We start from the raw sequence: 24,098 nt of genomic DNA on the forward strand, positions 1-24,098 counted from the left end.
ACATATTCCTATGAAATTACTATCCTGGTCCGATAACTCTTTTAACGAAAACATTTGTTTAGGTGTGTCAGTATTGCAAAGCGATCGTTAAATGAACCTGTTACCTTTATTAAAAAGGTCCCTTTTACTCCCTTTCAGGATTTCTCCCATTATTATATTTTTTCTATTTTTTTCTTAATTGGTAGGAATCCGTTAATCAGGTTAGTTATAACGGTCTTGTTGCAATATTTTATTGGATTTTTTTACTTGCAATTGCCACCATAACTAAATCTATAGAATAATGAGAGCCATTTGAGATTATTTTGATTTGGTATTTTATTACGTTATTTATTATCCTTTTATTACATAATTGTATAACTTAGTTCTTTCTTTTCTTTTTACCAAAGGAAATTCAAAGATAGATAAATAAAATTATAATAAATACATTGAAACTTTAACATAAATAGCTTAAGAAACAGCTTTAAAAACCGGAAACAGCTAGTACAGATGCAGCTGAATATTTGAAATTTAACTAATTTTCTTGACCTTCTATTCATTTTTATACGTGTATATATATATAAAATAAAAACATTTATACTCTACAATGTACTGTTTTTTTAAACAACAAAATGATAAATAAAAACTAAGGAAAAATATTTGTTTACATAAGGCAACTTTAATTTTCATATTAATATTTTTTTGCCAAGTTTTGTTCTAGTTTTCGTTTCCGTGCATTTATTACCAGTTAAAACTTTAATATTTAAATCTTATAAAAAAAGATCAAAATTATTTGTAATAAAATTAAAACAATTAAAATAAAAAACAGTTAAAAATAATTTGTGACACCTACAACATGACAACTGTCAGATTAAAGCTAATTTGAATTTTGGATAACCCATAGTGTTAAGTACTTAATTAAAAATCTATAGATTTTTTGGCTGCTGTATTCTTTTTTATAAAATTAATTTGTACGACAAATTTAAACTTTACATCAGAATTATACGGTATCTAAATTTTTAATAAGCTTACAAAATCAAATTTCAAACATTATATTAGGATTAGTTAGAAGAATTTCCTGTTAAAATCGTTTCTGCTTAAACTTATCTTGGTTTCCCGAATGGTTCAAGTACAAGGAAAGCATTATTTGGTGCCTGTATTACAAACCTACTTCATTAGTTATGAGCACGTATTTAACGAAGTGTCATGAAAAGCTGATTAGACTCCTGCAAGAAAAACAAAAACTAGATTCTTATTGCATTCGTTTGATAGGAATCTTGCATTGGAAGTAAATTCTTTTATAACGGTTATAGTATAGATGTATAGGTTATAGGTTAGAGGATGAGCTAATGAGAATGCTAATATCTAAAGAGATATAAAGATACATGATACATATATATACACCTCGCCACAGAAAATAAGTAGTAATTATCACAATAATATGTATATATATATATATTGTGATAATTACTACTTACTTTCTATGCCGAGGCTAACTTGGCTTTTCCCAAAAATAGCATCGAAAAACTTTTTTTATAAAAACGATCTCGTTGAGTGCAAGGTTTTTCAGTCAATAGTAATTAAAATGGTGCTGCGGATTTTGCAAATCTCTATAATTACACAAGTTAGTGCACTCCGCAGGCAACTTACCCAACTTTTAAAGGATGTGTTACATTTCGAAATCCCGACTCTCAACCGGTAAGCACTTATGATAGAAAAAGAAATTAAGATGTGAGTAACACAAAGCCTTTATGCTGAAAATACATTTCCTAATAACAACAATAGATAAATATTAGAAATTTAAAAAAACGACTGTAAAAAACTACGTTGAAGACAAACTCTGCCCTGTATTATAGGATAATTACTAATACACGATAATTAAGAGCGTGCGGGTGAAAACTTTTATATATAATATATTTTTTCAAATATTTCAAACACATATATTTACACACTTATATAGCCTATGATACTCCCGGTAACGTAAGGATTCCAACGCGGGTCATACATCTAAATTGGTTCACTTGTTGAGTTGTTTTGGTGGAGCAAACAAACAAACATACATTCATACATACACCCTAAATATACTACACTCCTTTTTGGGCAGTCGTGTAAAAATTAACTCGTAAAGAAAAATTATTTTAAAACTTCAAATATGTTTTTAAAAATATTTCTATACAGGAGTGAAGCGCTGTAAACTCCTTACGGAAGAATTGACAATTATTCAAAATCATAAATTCTTGAAACGACGAGATCAACGAAATTTTATAAATACAGAATTTTATTTCATAAAAAGTTTATAAAATTCGGTGCAGTTCTAAATTCTATAATTTTAAATAAAAACAAAGAGAGACTATCGAAATATTACGCTTACAGTTAATTTGGTTGACATAATGTTGTATTGAACGGGTTGGTTTTATCGCCAACAGAAAATAAAAACGAAAGCCGATGGCATATTCTTACTAGAAGACGACCTGAGTTGGTAAGGAGCAAAATATTACGTCACTGATAACCTAATAATAAATTATTACTAATAATTTAGTAATGGAACAAAACCTATTATGTCAAAATTACAAACTGTAATAACAGTCAAGTCACTGAAGAAAAAAAATTATTATTACAATTTTTGTGAAATAACTACGGCAAACTTTTGTTAAAATGTATACGTAGTTTTGTAGTTTAATATAGTGCTCTATCCAAATTCCATGTTGTATCAGTATGATGTGGAAGGGTAAGGTATAGAAACGCGTAACTTAACACCAGTACTTGTATTATTCAAATCACAAAAATAATTTAACTTTTGATGAACAGCATTCACACACAGCGCATTTCAATTGATTATTGTGATTAATAGCACACAAGGTGAATAAAATTAGATTATTACTAATTCAAACCTACACTATCAGAACTGCAGTGGCTCATCGCAAACGTTTCCACTTCTCAGAGCTTGGAATAAACCATTTACCGGTTATATTTTTATTTAAACATTAGATAAATAAATTATTTTTAATTTACCTTACTTCAGCAATGAATTGTTATTTATTTATCTGCACAACTCCATGTTCAAGGGTAATTTGGGGTAACCAACCGGGTTGGTAAAGTGCTGAACTCGTCATCATATATCAGTTGATTTCGAAGTCGAGAGTTCATAGGTTCAAATCCTAGTAAAGGCAGATACTTTTATACGGATTTGAATACTACATCCTGGATACAGGTGTTCTTTGGTGGTTGGGTTTCAATTAACCACATATCTCTGAAATGGTCGACCTGAGACTATACAAGATTACACTTCATTTAAATTCACACATATCATCCTCATTCATCCTCTGATCTAATACATTACGATGGTTCCGGAAGCTAAACAGAAAAATAAAAATAAATAATTTAAGGAATAATTAAACATATATACGATTAATTTTTTTAAAATTAATTAATTAATTCGTCTAAACATTACAATATATTTAAAAACAACGCGATTGAAGTATATTACCATAAATAATATTTTTACGTATAAATTACACGACAGTTAATGTATTTTCAAAATAATTTTACTGGTAAGAAATTTCTTGGACAGGGTTTGACTACTTGGGTGGTCTATCCTTGCTCCCTACTCTAAAAGCTTTCTTCTCTAATTTCAGGAAATAATTTGCCCTTTTTTTCTGTCTTTTTCTCTCTCTATTCAAAGAAAACAATCAAAGAAGCCCACGTCACTCTGTCATTTTTACTATTTTTCTGTTCACTGAAAAATACAAGGTTTCCTTTTTTCTCTATCACTTTATACCATAAAAAAACATACGTACATAAAATATAAGTTTACAATATGAATGCATAGTAGTATACAACAGACGATTCATTTAAGGCAATATTAGTAGGTAATATTGCATTAAATATACAATAATATTGCATTAAATATATGCATTATTTATTTTACTGTATTTTCATATTTACTTTGGTTTACTTTAATTTGTCTTCTTTTTATCCACGGATTAAATCTTAAATAAAATTAATTTTATTTGTTAGAATTCATAGATTTTACATTCAATTAATCTCTGATCTTTTATTGTATATAAATTATTTTTTGTAACAGGATTAATGATTTTACAAAGGCTCTACATACACATAATTTTTTTTCCTACATTAGGATAGTTCGATTTTTTTTATCATACTTTTATCCCTTGATCCTTTCGAAATATAGCATATTTATTTATATAGTTTACTCTATAGAAGATCTTTTTTTCTTTGTCTTTCATATAGTTACTGTATCACTTCCTTCAGAAACTCCAGCACTTTTATCATCAAAGCATCCTTACATAATCTCCATTCTGGTTTTTATTCAGCCTGCTTTATATTGCATCTACAATTTTTATTTTATTTTTAGTCATCTTTGTCCACGTATCTTATCGATTTTATGGCACACTTGTCTATTCTTCTTAGATATAAATTTTATGTTTTATTCTCTTTGATAGCAGTCGTATTCCTCACACGTTCTGCTTATCCTAACGTATCGTGTAGAAACTGATATTGTTTTATCTAAATACACATTGATAAAATAAATTGTTTTATCCGGTATATATTGCCGTATGTATTTATATGTAAATGTATTGAAATATTTTTTGTACCTTTGCGCTAATTATTAACTAACAATCAAAATATATACATATACGACAAGAGGTCATATTTCTCTTGATTATTATACTTACGAAAAATTTCATTTTATAGCGAAATTATATATTCTGCTATTAATAAGAATAAGAAGAAATTCGACAGTTATATTTTTCATTAGTTTTAAATCAAATTTCCTTCAGATGAGACAAAAAAATACAATAAATATCGTTTATAGTGACCTCTAAGGGTCCCGATGTTTCGATAGTTTAATGGTAATACTTTAATATGCCATCTACATGGGTATTGTAACGCAGTAAAATAATTTATTTCCGTAATAAAATAATGTAAAAAAACAAAAATATGTAATAATAAATACAAATATCGTAGAGTAAAACAAGGTAGAAAAAATGTGAAAAAATTACTTTTTCTGCAAAAAGCCAGTTATTTTGCTTTGTTTCGAATATTTTGTATTGTAATACAGTTTTTGAAGGTTCTTTTTTAAATCAAAACAAACACTTTGTTTTTCATGAGAAACTTCTGTAAAACTAAGAAACCGGCAAACGGTTTTCATTGCCGTTAAAACTTCTGGAAGATTTGGCGGGTTGATGTCGTCATCGTTACCTTCGTTGCCATTACCTACGTCCCGATCTATTTCTGCTAGTATTGAAGCCACTATATCATCATCTGTTACAGTTTCATGCATTTCTAAATCTTTGCGAACCTCTTGATAATGTTCAAACAATGGATTTCACAACGATTGGTTTTGGAGAGTTATTGCCCCATTTCGCTAAAGATTCATCTCTACATGCACGTCAGTAACTTGACCAGCCTCTGGTCAGAATAGTTATTTGTGTTTCCTTTTTTTAACTAAATCCTGAATCATATGTAAAATTAGGTTTTTTCTGCAGTAGACTTTTACGACTCGATCACGCCTTGATCTAAGAGCTGTTGTTCTAAGTGGTAAGAACAGTACCGTCAAGATACACAGAAGATTTTCGACGTGTGAATGAGCCGATACTTGTCAATGAACAGCAGTATTGTGTCATTTTCAATCTTTAATTCACGGTCCCATTTTCGTAACCGAGACGTAAAGTAATCACTTGTCATCCAAGCTTTCTTGTTACTTTCATACATGACAGGAAGCAATTTGAAACTTTTAAAATATCGGGGTTTAGCACTTTTATCTACAAGTAATTTTTTTTTGTCAGTTCGTCATATTTGTAGCAATTAGTACTGTTAATATTTCTTTTGTAATTTTTCCCCCAAACATGTTTCGCCTTGAAACCGACGGATTCTTTCTGGCTCAATTTTTAAAAAAACCGGATTCATCAGCATTATAATTATTTTCGTCCAAACAGCCCTCTTTTAATTTTGGCCAATTGGTTTCCAGCCATTATTCTGACACACCGGTTGGAATTACAGCGGCCTCGTCGCTTATTCTCCCCGACACAATATTGTGACGCTGACGGAACCTTTGTATCCAAGCTGAAGAAGTTCATATGGTCTAACGAATTTTCAGAAAAATCGTTCGCCTTAGCTTGCAATATAGGGCCGCTAATATGGATATTACTAGTTTTCTGTATTTAAATCATTTTAACAGTGCTTGGTCTACATCATTATGTTGACAAGCCTGTTGTTTTTATTTTATTTCACAGAATTTGTTTCCAACGTTTTCTTAATTTTTTCACGGTTCTTCCATGTCACCGATATTATCGAATGGCCTACGCCTAATTCTTGGGCGATGTTCTTATTAATTTTGCCATTCTCTAACCTGCTGATAATGTGAGCCTTCTCCCCAATCGTGAATGTTTTCGCGAAGTCATTATTAGATCATTAATGAATGAATTACACAGGATATGTAAAATAAAATACTGTACCCGTACGATATGATACGCTCATATCAAAATATTAATAATAACTAAATATACTGCTTTAGTTTACAATAATCTGGTACACGAAGAAGTTTAAAAAAAAAATACTACAGTACATAGGTAAGAAAAAAGGAACCGTCAAAATATTTCTGTAGCTACAATGTAGATATACTATGTAACTGATGAGTCACTTCTGTCCGTCATTATAAATAATAAAATGTTGCATTGCAGTAGGAAAAATAAGTCATAATAACCAATATGTCACTACAACCGATGTAACTATGAACAGTACATATACTGTATTTGTGTATAACAGAATATCAAACCGACCAAGAAACAAGTCTTTGGTCATTATATCTGATTTCTCAATATATCGGATGTCACTATAAATAATACTTACTGTATATACATATATATATATAATTTTTTTTTTCCTAAAATTTTTAATTATTTCATCTATCACTTAAAAGTTTAATATTCCTCTCCAGAGGTAAACAAAGGTACAAAAGTGTATATATATATATATATATATATATATATATATATATATATATATATATAAAGTTTCTTCGTGTCCCACGAAGAAATGAGGAAATTTTCAGGAAACTCTACAAAAATAATGAAAAAAGGCCATATAAACCTAAGTTTGTAAACAATTTATTTTCGAATTACGGCTAGCGGGACAATTCACCCGGATTTCATTTATAATAAAAAGAAGCCCTACTGTATTTTTTGGGAAAGAAAGTAAGGAGTAAAGTTGGTGGTTTCTTATATAATTTGAGTTGAGAAGTAGGATAAAACAGCTCCCAAAACTGTAACTCTAGTAGTTTTTAAGATATTCAATATAAAACACAAAATTCGGTGTCGAAAAACAAGTTTTTTTTTAGGTTTGTAGTACAGTAGCTTTGTTAAATGACTAATAATTGTGAAAGATTTAGTAAAAAACTTGTAGAAAATTTAATTTTGAGAAAATTAATGTAAATACAGCCATTAAAAAGTAAATAAAAATATTTAAAAATCGGTTTTTTATTGAAACAAAAAGAACAAAATAGACAGAATTTCTTATTATATTTTGTGTACCTAATAAAAATTCTTTTTAAGACAAAAACTCTAATTACTGAAAATAATGTTAAAAAAATAAATATTTTTGTTGTGTATATTCAATAATTTACACAGATAAAACGAAACAATGTAAATACTAAACTGAAATTGTAACTTTGTACTTTAGAAACATTTAAAAAAATGTTATTGTATAAGTTGTCAATACTAACAGCTGCCGGCCTCCGTGGCGCGAGTGGTAGCGTCTCGGCCTTTCACCCGGAGGTCCCGGGTTCGAATCCCGGTCAGGCATGGCATTTTTCACACACGTTACAAATCATTCATCTCTCATCCTCTGTACAGAGATGCTTAACTGCGGCCCCGGAGGTTAAAAAAAAAAAAATAATAAAATACTAACAGCTGGACAGCAATGAAAATCGTGTACTTCGTTTGAATCTGTTGTCATAAATGAGGAAGGAATTGTAATTTTATCATACCGTAGTGTAAAAATTTTGTTTCAATTTTGTAATGAGGAATATGCCGATATAATTTTATTTATGGATTTTGTAACGGAAATTCTACAGCTGCTAGACGTAAACATCATGAGAGATTTCTTGGAAGCTGGATTCCAAATACGAAAATGTTTTCTTCTGTATATTACCATTTACGAACGAAAGAGTCATTACCAACACATTCGTTTTTGTGGAACGCCAAGTAAATCATCGTGATACAGCACATTCAGCATAGCTCAGGCAATAGTACAATAGTATCTTTCCGCCTGCCAAAGGTTCAAAATTTGCGGCCAAACTTTACTTGCGATTATAAACTTCATATACAATTAGAGGTTTTACTTTTCCATTTCTTCCTGAAGGCAAATTGATTAATCCAAATTACCTTATTATTTTTTTTTTAATGATTCTACCTAAAAATTTTTGTCTTTTTCAATTCACAGTATAACCTACTACTTCCGAAATTTATCATAAAATACATAATTTATGTTTATTATTTCTTTTTCATAAAATACATAAATATGTGTTTTATATGTGTAAGTCTGACGAAACATAATGTGGATAATTTTCATTCCCTGATGATGCAGATACATTGATGCGGCGAAGCACCTAAGAAAGAATATTCCTATGACAGATTTATGTTAAGACGATAATAAAAATTATATATGTGTTTTTAGTAAAAAATAATTTTTTTTTCACCATATAAAAAAAAATGCTAATCAAAAAGTTAATATACTCGTGTATATATGATATTACTATACTAGATAAATTAATTGTTACATTTCAGTAAAATTATTATAACCTTATAGAAATATTAATTTTGAAAATTATTATTTTTTTAATGAGGAAATATTAATTTTTGTAGTTTAATGTATGTAATAGATTAATAATTTAACGTAGAAAAGAACGTATTGGATGTTAGATTGTCTGTTAAAAGGAGTGTGAGAGGGTGTCAAATAACCACAACTGTTACCGCCTTTAGAAACCAACAGGGATGAGAGAAACTGTACTCTTTCAGATCCGACCAGGGAGAAAATAAGTCGGTCGAGATGCGTCACTCGCTTACAAGGTCCATTTTCACGGCCGAGAAAAAGGATTTAAAGTTTCTCCCTCTATTCTCTCTTTTTCGTTGTATATCTTCTTTGGAAAGCCTTGGGAACGGTATAGGGTGGTGAGCCAGAGACTGCAAGAAGAAGAGGAGGGAGAGAACCGATATCCCCGATACTTCCTTCCGATTCTACTCAAGCTATCCCTACTTCCCTTTAGCCCTTCAGGTCGTTCTTTGCTAAACTTTCAGTTCACACTTGACCCGCCAGATTGGACATTATCCAGGGCTTATTTCCTGTTCTCTTTCTTTCTTCTTGTATATAGGTACCCGTTTATTTTTATAAAACTAACAGTTTTAACCTTTAGACTTTTCCTTTATTTTCAGTCAATACATTTGATATTGATAGCAGGAGGATCCTGGACACAGTATTCAATCCTTTATACGGTTTCCAATTTTTTTTAGAATCATTCACTCTGTTTATCCTTCACGATTTTTTTACTCACTGATAGTTCTTGACTTAAGTCTAGCTCTAGAGTAATTTGAAAAGATATATATAAAAATATAATAAGTATTACGTCTGACTAGAACTAACAGTCATTTAATGTAAAGAAAACTCATTCACTTTTCTAGTAATAATCATATTTCAAATAGCTTTTAAATGTTCCTTTAAATTCTATTATCCAGAAAAGTAAAAATTTTAAACATTAAAGATCGAATAAGTCTCTCTTTGTATCTATGAAAACTTCGAATTATATATTCTACGATCTAACATACGCCTTTAAGTTCAGGATTCTTAAGTATTTCTCTCATACCATTTCATCGACCCTGTCATTTTTAGTTCCCATATTACGTCAGCTTAAATTTGATTACTATCAACGTTCGTGTTATTCATAGCAAGATGCAAAAGAATAAGGGTGTTAAAGAATAAAATATGAATATTATTATTTTTTTTAAATAAATAAACAACTTTCATTGACAATTTTAATATTACAGGTAATAATCCGTAAGCTGCATATATATGTATATACATATAGCTTAAGGATACGATGTCATATATGTAATATATACCGATACGATGTAATATATATATATATATATATATATATATAGAGCTCCAAAATTATGTAATAGTGTAATGACACATTTAATTACTTTAAGTTAGGCAAAATAACAATACCGGACGATGAAAAATGTGTTAACTCTTACGTTAGCTGATGTTGAGAAAATACATACTATTAATTGGCTGTCCGTGAAATATAAAAAAAAAATGAAAATTGTAAAATTTTGAAATTACGACCGAAACATTTAATGAGCATTAGTTTGTGGGAAATCTTTTTTACATAGCTTTCGTCTAAGAAAGAAAAAAGAAAACAACGGTGAAAATAGAAAACAGCTAGTGAATTTGTTTAATTTCGAGGAAAACTAGTTTCGAGTTTCAAAAATATATTTTGTTATGCAAAGGAAATTTAAGAAAAGACAATACTAAAGAAAAACCCGATGAAAACACATTTTTTCATTCAATATCGCAGATTACACTTAAAATACCCGTATTCTTAGATTACTTCATTAACTATCCAATAACAACAGGAAAGCCGATAAGAATTATGCTAATGAAATCACACATTATTCAAGCAGTACCGCAATTTCGATTAAAATGTAACGCTTTCTAAGATTACTTCAATAACTATCCGATAATTATAGGAAAGCCGATAAGAATTAATCTAATAAAAACATACATTTTTCACTTGGTATCGCAGATTATATTTAACACACTTTTTATTTTAAACTATAACATTTATTTAAAATGTTGAATATTTAAAATTCATAGATTTTAGTTGATTGGTATGACAAGTCATATTTCTGTAATCTTTCATGACTAGGCTAATGAGGAATTATCCCTTGTTTACTGATCACAATTATATATGTAATGTCACTTTTTTAAACACAAAAGAAGCTATGGAAAAAATTCATTAAGGGATGGATTATGTGTTCTCTCATAAAAAGAGTTCGGTTGTTAAAAATGCTGAGTTGTGCATTAACAATTAAGGGAGAAAAACGAACGTAATTTACCAGAATAATTTTCAGCCTAATTCATCAAATAAATTTTATTTGGTTTATTTTTTAACACCTGTGTCGTGTAATTTTTAAAAAGTATTTCTCAATATTTCATTTAGTGATGAAATTTACTTCTTGATTAGGACTGAATAACAGGAATTCCATATTTGCCGTGATCTCTCGTGGAATTAAATTGATTAAAAATGAACCTAATATTACATTAAATTAACTTCTATTAATTATAGCATTCCATATTTTATTTTTTTTTTATGCTATATACTAAATTAAATCAAGATCTTTCTGCAACATTCTTGAAACAGTCATTTCTATTTGAAGAAAAAACATTTTATTAGAAATAACAACAGTGTATAAAATATAACACGGTTTGTACTTGTCAATACAGCTGTGAAGTGACTATAAACTTTTCAAATTGACAAAAAATATTACCACTAGTTTAATGGAAATTCTTCATTCCTTTAAACTCTTTTACCATTACCTCACGAACTGATAATTTAAATGTGTGTACAAACAGAAGCGCTATTAAAACTGATAGTTTCATACAGAAAATCTTCCTACCAATGATTTTACAATGTATTTGAAAATTTCCACCGTATTTTAAATGGACAAAAAGATGTAATGCCTCAAAAATAGTTAAAGTTTTGTTCCAAAGTATTTTAAACGCTATCCTATGGAAAGTAATTTGCACTAGCGATAAAACATCCCAAAATGGAGCACTTCTTCCTACAAATTTATTTAAATAATTGAAACTTTTACGAATAATGTAAAAAAGAAAAAAAAAAGTTAAGTTTGACACGAAAGTCTGTTACGGAAAATTATATTATTATAACTATTAACAAAAATGGTGAGAAATTGTTAATTTCTTCCAATATACAAAGAAGAAAAAAAAATTAGGAAACTAAACCAATAGGCTAAAACCCAAATAGAGACATCTTATTTTTACTCCTTGTACGAAATAAAGGAAGTATTGTGATCGTGAAAAATTTCGGTTTTCAGATTATAACGGAAATATACATTTTAACTATTCCTGAATCCATTTTGACTAGTTTCGGCGTGACGTCTGTACGTACGTACGTATTTACCTTGCATAACTCAAAAACGATTAGCCGTAGGATGTTGAAATTTTTGATTTAGGATTGCTGTAAAAGATCTAGTTGTGCCCCTCCCTTTTTCATTGCAATCAACTGAGCCAAAAGTGTCCAAAAAACCCCAAAATCCATTTTGGGTTTCCTTTAACTGCAGTAATAAGCCCTCATAGAGGGATTTTTAACGATATACGAGTGATACTTAGTTTCATTGGTTCCAGAGTTATAGCAAAATAAAATTTTAATTAATGAAATATTTGGATTTCAGGGGAAGGCACATCGGTCCGAATCAGACTTCATTTCCTTTTTTTAAGGTTTTTTTTTTAATTTAAATATATTGATTAATAATTTATTAACCTCAGATTTTAAATAAAAATTTACAGTAAATAATAATTCAATAATAACAATAAAAATATATGAAAAACATCAATAAGATTATTAATGAAATAAACTTTTATGTATTTTTCATTTAAAAAAAAAGTGTATATGTAATTTAATAAACATACCAGAAAGTCATGTAGTGTCCACATCATATTTTTTATAGCTATACAAGTGAGATATTTAGTGCCAGAATCGAATCTTGGCTTGGAATTTTATTGCAAATTTGACTGATCGGATTTTGTAAAATTGGTGAACAGAGAACCCAAGATAAAGAAAAGACATCTCCATAATTTAATTTTACTATTTTTTAAATAAAATAAAATATTATAATACTACAAATTTGTAGACGATGTTGTTTATATTTCCCTGTATTAGAATAGAACTTAAAATTTAATCCCTAATGATGATGTTGAAAATATGAATAAAAAAAACAAAAAAAAAAAAAACAGTCAAATAATTAATATAATATTCATTATAGCCTACCGGGTTGGTCTAGTGGTAAACTCGTCGTAAATAAGCTGATCTTGATTTTGAAGTCGAAGTTTTCAAGATCAAATCTTTATAAAGGTAGTTGCTATTATTCGAATTTGAATATTAAATCGAGGATACCGGTGTTCTTTGGTAGTTGGGTTTCAATTAACCACACGTCTCAGGAATGGTCGGTCTGAGTTTGTTCAAGACTACTGATTTACCGGTACAGTTTCTTTACACTGATATGTCGCTAATGACATTAATTGTTGATGCGACTATAAATAAAAGTATTAAAAAAAAATTCATTATTAATTTAAAATAAAAGTAAAACAGTAGAAAAAACATGAACTTTATACATAACGTCATACACGGCATGCTGCTTTGAAGTTATAATTTTGCAAGATTAAAAACATTATTAATGATAAACAATATTACAAAGGTAAAAAAAATTCTTTAACACCAACTATTTATATTTAATTCATTTTATCTTAGCTGTTTTCTTTATAATTGTAAATGACATAGGAAGTATATATATTTACTCGTATATACATCGGGACATATATATATATATATATATATATAATACTAAGTATCTGAAAAAAACTCCGCAGTTTGAAATTAAATTCAGTTTATTAGATTTAAAATTACAAATGTATGCGTTTTATTACATGAAAGCCCAAAGTCTAAAGGTGTTTTTAGTTCTTAATGTAGAAGTCAACTCGGTAATCCAACTCATTATGCATTCTGGTGAGTATGTCTGCAGGAAGCGCTTTCACAGCTGCCGTTATTATTTGGCGTAGGTGGTCAAGTGTTGGATCTTTTATTGATATACAATGATTTTTACGTAGCCCCAAAATAAGAAATTGATCGGCGTCAAATCGGGACTTCGCAATGGTCAAACGGTACGAGCTTCTCTGACTATCCAGTCACCTGGGAATCTGTCGTTGAGCAAATTCCGGACATCTTTCCATGGTGTAAAGAGCTTCCACCCTGTTGGAAAATTAGGCCCTGCATACTATCAATCTGCGTAAACACAAAGCTCTGTAATATGTCCACATGTACTAAGCCTGTAATAATTTCCTCATGTAAAAATATTTCTAAAAAATTGGGTAATCCTTGTTGCACACCAGACATGAAAAAAAATGGTTCAATATTCGATTATGCATGATACATATTAGACATTCACTTTGGGACGAATTCCACCGAAAGTATTTTTTTATTTATTTATTTATGTTTTATTTTTTTATTACACTTATAGCGATTTTCGACTCCATGGGCATGAAATGTTGCTTCATTAGAAAATAAAATGCACCACAGCTAGTATTCGTCAAGAGAAATGAAGAACAACACTGTCGTTAAAAATTGAACTCTTTGCAGCTTATCGTTATTTTTAATTTCATAGAATAACTAATATTATAAGCACGAACACTTGCGAACAGCATCATGGACTATGTTTTTAGGATTGTTTAGTTGATTAACTTACATTATTGGCATCGCCGGAAAAACAGTTGAATTGTTTCTATGTTTTCGATACTTATTTAAGGCCTGACTGGTGAGTGTCCTTTCAAAACGCTTTCGGTTTTCAAAAACTGTTCACACTACTTACTTATGCTTTTGTCACTCGAAAGAATTTCACTTGGGAGAATTTCTACGATAGACCAGCGTATAATTTGTTTGCAACAGTCAATGATTTTGTTCCTGCAAACCAGTGTATGTATTGTGCTTTCTCTTATAATAATGCCATGATACCGAAGCCGGGCTAATAACAGCTTGGTCTGTGCAGCAGTGTAACACAGCTGCTACTTGACGGAAAATATGTAAACTAAAACTTAATTGTTTTTTCGTTTTAAAATTATGCGGCACTCCTTGGCTGCGTGCATCTCTGAAGATTGAATATTTACCAACAGGAAGCCGTAAATGGGACCCACATAACCGATCTTCTAGGAAACAGTTTAGCAATATGACTAACAAGTAAAATGGTTACAGTAACATCTAGTATGCAGACGCTCTGTCTCAGCCGACGGGTTTGGCTGTTTCACAATACTCCCTGATAACGATAATACATAAGATTAGTGCATATTCCTCTGACTTCTTTTACGAGGCATACGAAATTTACTCTGCCTTTCGAGTTGTCGAGAGCTGTAGTGAAGACAGCTTTCTGATAATAACTGACTCTATGAGTGTACTTGAAAACATGAGCTGTTGACGGTCTGAACTTATAATTCAGAGAATATATCACACCCTCTCAAGAATAAACTAGATTTGAATACTACTTGGTATTCGTATGAGTCCAATGCTATAAAGGATCCGAGAATGCTGCATTGGCCGCTGAGCCATTGGGAACGAACGGGCTGATGAGGCTGCCAAGGGAGCGGCAAAAAATGGCCTCCGATTAAAATTAACATGTGAGGGCGGTTTTTTGAAAACTAGGTATGAGTGAAGCTTTCATGAACTAGGTACTCAGTGGAATAAGTTCTGTCTGCTGGGTCCTCCCACGGCCTTACATGGCATTCGGGAGAACGACTTCGAGAAACTTTTTATTCCAAACAATAGAAGAGACCAAGTCATCCTAACTGGGCTGAGTATTGGGCACACAAAGCCTACCCACCCCCGATCTGTTTCGCTCTCCTCAGCAGAACTGTGAAGTTTATAATGTAAAATGGTCACTTACTCGTAGATTGCCCAATGTTCGGTTCTATTCAACGACAATTAAACCTGGGTTCAGATGTGAATGCTTTACTCAACCGGAAGAATAACGACTACAACAAAATACTATTGCGGTTTCTCTGTGATAATGGGGTGAAGAACTTAATTTAGCGGTTTTGCTTAAGTGAGATCCCTAACGAAATACTATGTGTGCAGTGAAAATAGTGCAGTAGTGATTTATAATTCAAGTTCAGTTTGTTATCCAATGTTTGGTGTTTATTGTGCTAATTAATTACTTATGATCATTTAGTTTTATTTAAATCGCTAGTGACTATTATCGTTGATGCAACTATAAACAAACGAAAGGGAAAAATATTACGCAGAAAACACTATTGAGTACTGCAAAATACTTTTTTCTTTGTTTTTAACCACCAGGTCCGCAGTCAAGCAATTCATTCCGCAGAGGATGAGATGAGTGTTTTGTAGTGTGTATGTAAAATGCGGGATTCAAATCCAGGACCTTCGGGTGAAAGGACGAGACGCTACCACTCGGTATCAAAATAAATATTATATTCTTTTTAGAAACCCGGAGTTCTTTTTCGGACAGCTGTATTTTTTTAGGTTTTGTTTATTAACCCAAGCTGAACGAAAAAATTACTATTTTTGCGCAATAAATATAAACCATTTATTTTACTAAAATTCATGGATAACAAAATTTGTTTTTTAGAACAATTCCGTTAAATTCAGAACAAAAACATTTTTTCCAACAAAATTTCAGTATTTTACGATGTATAAGTTTTAAATTTCCAAAAAAGAACTTTAAAACCCGTAATTTCTACCCATATTTACATTTTTCAAAACGGTTGAAAGTATCAATAAACTTATATAATTTTAGTAGTAAGTATATTCATTATACGAGAATTTTAATATTTTTTTAATATGCACCATATTTTTTTTGTTTTTAATTTTTTTCCCTTTCTATAAACACAAGAAAAAACAATTGTTGTTGCCCAGTCATGACGTAAAGATTCAACTAATTCAAATAATATAATTTCATTTAATAATAGTGTTAAAATAAATAACGCTTTATTTTTGTAATGTAATATCTGAAGAAAACCAGGTTCGTATCACGACTAACTTACTATATATCAAAATCACGATCAAATAATAACATGAATTATAATGGCACTTAATAATTCTATATGATTATTTTACCTATCTTTTATTTATAGATGTTTTATTAGTGTAGAATTAACAATAGTTACCAGATTGATTTCACACGGATAACAAAAGATTAACCTTTCTATATTATGAAAGAGGTTGTTAAATGACGCTAAAATATTTTTTCGTACGTGAATATATCCTCAACACGTAAACTGTAGTTGACTGTTATTATTATGTTTATTTACAAAATTTATAACATCATGTTCTTGAGTGTTTATTAAATTATTTACTATATGTTTAGTTTAAAATGTTATTTACAGAAGTATTTGTTGGATTATCAAAGATTATGATAAAAACTTAAATTTTATTTCAATACAAATTAATTTTCTACACAAATGGAATGTTTGCATGCACACTGTTTTACTTTTAAGTAAATTCGTCTTCTTTTTTTTTTTGTTAGTTGCTTGTAAATTAATTATATAGTAAAAATTTATACTATTAACACTTTTTTCGAGAAATAAAACTTACTTTCAATATACTAAACTTATATTCAATTATATATTAACCTGATTAATAAATAACTGATCTTATGCTACAGTTTTAAGAACATTCAAGCAGGTGTCATTTCTGTGATGCATGTATATGTGTGTGTCCGCACGCGCACGTGTTTACACTATATAAGTCTGTGCTAACATTTTATTGTGTGTGTGAGTGTGTGGTGTGAGCGCTCGCTCGCTCATACCACATGGTAACTTCAAAGACGGTAACGAATAGCTCCATTACGAAAAAAAGGTTATAACAGTATATTACTAGAAGTAGGGATGTAGCTAATCCAATCCCGTTATCTTTCTGCGATCAGTATTTTCAGAGTCCTAACTGCAGTCATTGCTCTGGAGTTTCTTAAATTTCGGTTGGCATTTTTTCCTGACTTTTTAATGCCAATTATAACGCACGCTGTCTCTTATCAAGCTACTTCGTTGGTTTTTTTTTCAACCTTGACGCTATCTGAAAATTTAAAAACTACGGTCACGCCTTTTACATCTTATCTTTGTGTTTTTCTTCAGTGTCAGATCGGAAGGTTAGTTTCCTTTAGTCGTTAAAAATACAAAACTTTCAATCGTAGTTCGGAATAAGCGTTTGACATTCTAAGAATAAAAAGTAAATGCTGCAACAAGTGTCGTTAAATTTGCTAAAAATAAATTATCAAAAGACGATTCAGATAATCTGATAATTTTTTTCACGGATTTGAATACTAGATCGCGGATAAAGGTGTTCTTTGGTGGTTGCGTTTCAATTAATTACACATCTCAGGAATGGTCGACCTGAGACTGTACACGACTACACTTCATTTATACTCATACATCATCTGAAGTATTATCTGAAAGGTAATTACCGGAAGCTAAACAGGAAAAAGAAAGAAAGATAATCTGATAATAAGTTTGTGATTTGCTATAATTAAAGATGGATCGATATATTGTATGGAAAATTTTAGTGAAGGTTATAAAAATACAGGAAGATAAATGTGCTATATGTGTTCAGAAGGAAAAATAAAAGGAAACATAATTAGGAATATAGGAGATTGACATAGATGATTTATCCTAGAATGACAAACAAGAGAAATATATTTTTTAATCTTTATATAATATTATGATTGAAATTATCCCAAAGATTATCGGCTCATTCCGTATAAGATTTTTTTTAACACAAACGATTGTGCTTAATGTAGTAATATTGCGATATATTCATCAGAGTAGGATGTAACGGGAAAGAGAGGGGGAGATTATTAGAACAGTTGGTTGAACTGCTGAGTCGGCTGGCAGAGAATTAAAATCAAGACATATGACTGACATATAAGAAAACCGAATTGTGTATAACGAGAATGCAAAGTTTGTTTATCAAATAAGAAGCATTGCAGAGGAAGCAGAGCGTTTTTTATAGCTGGCAAAATAAATACTTTGTAAAATTAACACATTATTACAGGAAAAGTAGTTATATAATCCCAAATAGACTATCGCACGCAAACACACAAACATACAACCTTATAAAAAACCATATAAAAATTTTTAAAAAACTAAGTGCAGGAAAATAATTTAAAAGACCCTTCACAACAAAACACACACACACACACACACACACACACCCTTATAAATAATAAAATGGGATTTAACTGAAGAATCAATATATAAACAATTTATTGTTAATGGATTGTTAAGTATGAGACCTGATTACAGTGTATTAGATTTTTAGGTCATCTCTTTAACCAGATACTTCTGGTAGAAGAACAAAAGTGACGAATAAAAATTTAAATAGGGAATACATTATTTTGATGGAAGTGTGCAGGACATGAGAGAAACGATTCTGAGTGTATTAAAGAAAGTTAAAAATCCGATGGGCCATATTCAGTAAGTCGAACATGGAATATTCTATTATCCAGATTGGAAGATTTTCAAGATAGAAGGTATTTTTTCAGAGGTAGTAGAAGTCCTCTACAACAATGTAGATATTTGCCAATCACGTTGTAGAGATAAATTACAAATCTAACAACGTTGACTCTCTGCACATGTACACAAAAAGGACTATCAACAACAATCTTGAATATTATGAAATGTAATAAATACACAACGATTTACTAAATAAAATACACAACTGAAATTCAATAATATTTTCGGTAACATTTTTATTACTTACTGGCTAAATTAAAAAACAACTGTCAACAATAACATCAGCTTACCCAGGGTGTGAACAGTAGGCAATAAATATGTTCCACAAGGGCGTATTTTGAAAGTTATAAAAAACTTTTTATTAATATTATTTGGATACGTCTGTCGTTTCAAATGTTTTACACAAGTAACTTTAGGTAATTCTAAATAACCCACCGGGTTGGTCTAGTGGTGAACTCGTCATCGCAAATTAGCTGATTTCGAAGTCAAGAGTCTAAGGTTCAAAACCTAGGAAAGACAGTTACTTTTATACGGAATTGAAAACTTGATCGTGAATACCGGTGTTCTTTGGCGGTTGGATTTTAATAACTACATAACTCAGGAATGGTCGACCTGAGACTGTACAAGACTATACTTCATTTATATTCATACATATCATCCTCTGAAGTAATACTTTACGGTTTTTCCGAAGGCTAAAGAAAAGTAACTTTAAAACTACTGTTTCAAGTAATAGTAAATAATAAGTTATTTTTTTATTCATTGCTTGATTGGTTTGATGGATTTCTCATTTTATACATTTTGGACTATTCTTTCAATTTCAACATGATTGTTACATTCTACATCTTCAGTTATTTTCTTTATGTATAATATTAACTTTATGCATCCATATAAAATACATTTCTTTCCAGGAATAAATTAGTTTCTTCTTCCTCCTTCACTGTTTAAGTTTGATAAGCCTGTTCCGGCACCCATCGACGTCTCTGTCTGTTTACATCTCTTCTTCCATCCGCGTTATAGTATCATGCGCTCATTGACATTTTTTTTTTTTCTACTCCCCTGGGCCGGACCGACTTGATGGTATTACGCCACCCAGGGGAGTGTCCGTTACTCTAATAAGCCCTCCCCGCCTACCGGCTATATACCGGCATGGCAGGTCAGGCCTACCGGTGGCTCTTTTGAGATTTTTATTCTCTATTATGTCCTCTATGGAACCACTCATACCTACAAGTCGTGATGTGACCCCCGGATCTTTCATAATACTCTCTTGTCCCTGCAGCACACCCCAAGCAGTCCTCAGCGGATCATTGAAACCAGCACACCTAAGTATGCTGGCTCTCACCGCTGAGGCTGTCCACCCAACCTAACATACTAGAAACCCATAATTCTTTCATCTTCATTCTTCTGTTTTAGTACTGTCGTTATATAATCAGCGACCTTCCTCCAGTTCTCCTTACTGCTGAGCATGAAATCCACGGTTTCCTTCGGTGTTTTTCCATGAATACCCGCGTCGTGTCTTAGTCTTATCTATTTATTACATACTAAAAACGTATGCTCAGAATCATCGTCCTGTTCGCAGTACATGCACGCGGGTTCATTCCTTCTTCCCACCTTATGGAGATAACCATTGAAACACCCATGTCCCGTCAGGAACTGGGTGATCCAATAGTCAGTTTCTCCATGCCAACCTATGTCGAGGCATTCGTAACAGGTGACTCGTCCAACTTTTTTCGATATCGTCTGATCGTTTCGTTGATTGGTAGTATCTTAATTTTCTTCGCGTATGATCTCTTTCCAAACACAATCCTTTCTGGTATAACACTTCACGCTCCGCAGGAACCGCCGCTTGTATACGGGAATCATTCGATTTGCTCTTGGCGCACACTTCATTACCATATGTAATGAAATATGTAATTAGTTCATTTATTCTCTAAACACTTTTATTTATAGTTTAGTTAAGCTTGGGTCCTGTCAAATTTATTTTAGTAAGAATTTTCCCGAAGTTTTATATTATCTATTATTTAAAAATCAAAATCTATCAATACACCTAATCTTCAACATTCTACTACGATATATAATTTTTTGTATTCTTATCTTTCTTTTGTTTATTAACCCTCTTATAGAGCATTTCAACCGATACAAATTATTTTTTTAAAAAATCATATTTTTTATTTAGTCGGGTAACGGTTATGAAACTTTGTTTAACCTTTTATTTAACCTCCGGGTCCGCAGTCAAGCCATTCTTTCCGCAGAGGATGAGATGAGTTTTTGTAGCGTGTGTGAAAAATGCCATGCTTGACCGGGATTCGAGCTCAGGACCTCCGGGTGAAAGGCCGAGACGCTACCACTCGCGCCACGGAGGCCGGCAATGATTATGAAACTAAAATTATTTTCTACGTAAAGGCTTCTTTATTGGACCTAGCCCTGCTTTTAATGAATTCCTTAGGTCGTCCATCTTTGGTTATTTTATTCGTCAAATAACAAAATCCTTCTGTATATAATCTTCTTTCATATTAATATTTATTACACTATTATCACCCTTTCTATTGCATTTCATTTTGTTTTTGTTATTTATCTTTAAATTTAACTTCTTTATTTATCTGTGATGATTAGTATTCTTTTTTTTTTAGCTTTTATTCAAAGAATATCAACAAATTATAAAATTTATATATATATATATTTTTTTTGTTTTTGGGATAATTACACAGTCTCAAATTTTCTTTTAAATTCTTTATCTCCCGTAATATGGAAATAAACATTAAAGACAACAACGAAATTTGGTTATCTCCTTTCTTCTCTACTGGTACTTGCCTTTCTTGGCCTTCTATTTTAATTACAGTAATCTCATTTGTATAAATACGCGATTACCATAATTGGTTTCTAGTTCTTAAACTTTCTTTCAGTAGAAAATAATTATGTTTTGTTTTTCAAATAATCTACTATTTTCATCGTCCTACGTTAATTTGTTTTCTAAATTCAACTTGTTTTTCCAATACTGTTTCTGTTAAATTCTTCTCAAAAAATTTCTAGATTCAACTGCTTCTGATATATTTTCTGATATATCGGGAAATTTACCTTATTATTCACCTTTAGAAGATTGCATTTATATTCTATTTCTAAAATTTTCATGTATTTACTTTTTGTAATATAATTTTTCTTAACTAAATTTCTAAAAAATCTACCTATTATATTTTTTTATCTGTTTGGTTTTTAAATTTACCATTCACTGAGAATATGGTTCATACAAAACATTTTAGGGTAAGTTTTTAACGTAAAATTCAACTTTATTCATTAATAAATTTGAAATTTTAGTTACTCTTTAAAAAAAAAGTTTGCGGTTTTAAAAAAAATTAAAGCTGTTTTTACAGTTGGATTTTTCTATTAGCATACATCATATAGGTCTATTGGTATTTTTAAAATATTTTTATCATTTTGTATTAACTCTATTCCTAAACTAAGAAAAATTTCAGAAATTTTTTTCTGATTGTATCTTTTCATGTTCTAAATTTTTACATGAAAATACAAAATTAAACCAACGCAGTTTATACTGTGATAGATGTAGATAAACAATTGTTTAATCTAGATAAATCATTACCCAGCAGTTGCTCGAATACAAATTTCTCTGACCTTTAATACTAATTGAAATATTTTATATTTTTATTATTTTTTAATTTAAAATTATTCAATCTTGTTTGAAAATATAGCCTATCTAATACGATCTCCCGTAATGATATTATTAGTGTTAACACAATCATACATTTCCATAAAAAAAGGATGGTGCATAGGTTTGTTTATTGTATATTCTCACACTTTTATTTTAGCTGCTACTGACGCAGAACGTACCAATTGTGGTGCGTCGGGCGGCTGCGCATAGCGCACAAAAGATTCATTTGTTCGAACGATTTATTCTTCTTGATTCGAACGATTTATAAAAAATTATAATTGAATTTTGGGGATAAAAAAGGAAAACATTGGGGTTAGAGCTGTGTTAAAAAATCACAATTCAAGAAACAGCTAAAAACGTTTCAGGATTTTGAAGCTTTCGTTGTAAATTTTTGTTGTTGTTAGTACTCTAAATTCATGAAGGTTATTTAGTTACAATTGGCAAAACATGTTACATAAGAAAATCATGTTTAATTAAATATGAACCATGTAATATTTACGCGGCGGACCGTACGCCGGTCTTTTTTCTAGTAATAATTATAAGAAGTAAAACAGATGAATAAACGAAATTCTATGAACATTTAGGAATAAAAATTAGATTTATTCACTATAATTTCGGTTATCTACTAATACGTCATAATAATTTTATTACTTGTAGATTCATATATATTTTAATGGCGTCATTTTGGTATCATGGGACAAATGTTTCGTCGTTTTTTTCTGGTTGATTCTAGAATAATAAAGCTATGAGCAAAGGATTTATTTTTAATTGCATTACTTGTCTTGTAGATTTTTTAATTTTCACAATAACTATTCAATTAATAAAGTTTCGTTTTTCTGTGCAAACTTAATTTTTTTTTTTATCTACTGCTACTTGAAACACTCTAAATTTTAAATATTTTACAGTTTTTCCAAAAGATTATATCTTTTGTACATATATCTTTTTATTAGAGAGAGGGAGAGAGAGAGAAGAACAATACTCACATGCTTGAAATATTTTTAAAGTAAAAAGTACATCTTAATTTAAAGGTTATAATTCAATTAATTTGTATTGGAGTAGTAATAATTATTTTCTCTTTTAATTTTTAAATAACCACTCTATTGCAATTTTTAGAAGAGGTGTGTAAACGGTA

At 30.3% G+C, this 24,098-nt stretch overlaps 1 long non-coding RNA gene across 1 annotated transcript in view; it reads right to left on the reverse strand.

Annotated features, from left to right (window-relative positions):
• Positions 1-24,098, reverse strand: part of LOC142325851 (uncharacterized) — a 305,489-nt gene that overhangs the window by 6,903 nt on the left and 274,488 nt on the right. The window lies entirely within an intron of this gene.

Source organism: Lycorma delicatula, chromosome 5, assembly GCF_047948215.1.
Source record: "Lycorma delicatula isolate Av1 chromosome 5, ASM4794821v1, whole genome shotgun sequence".
Taxonomy (NCBI): domain Eukaryota; kingdom Metazoa; phylum Arthropoda; class Insecta; order Hemiptera; family Fulgoridae; genus Lycorma; species Lycorma delicatula.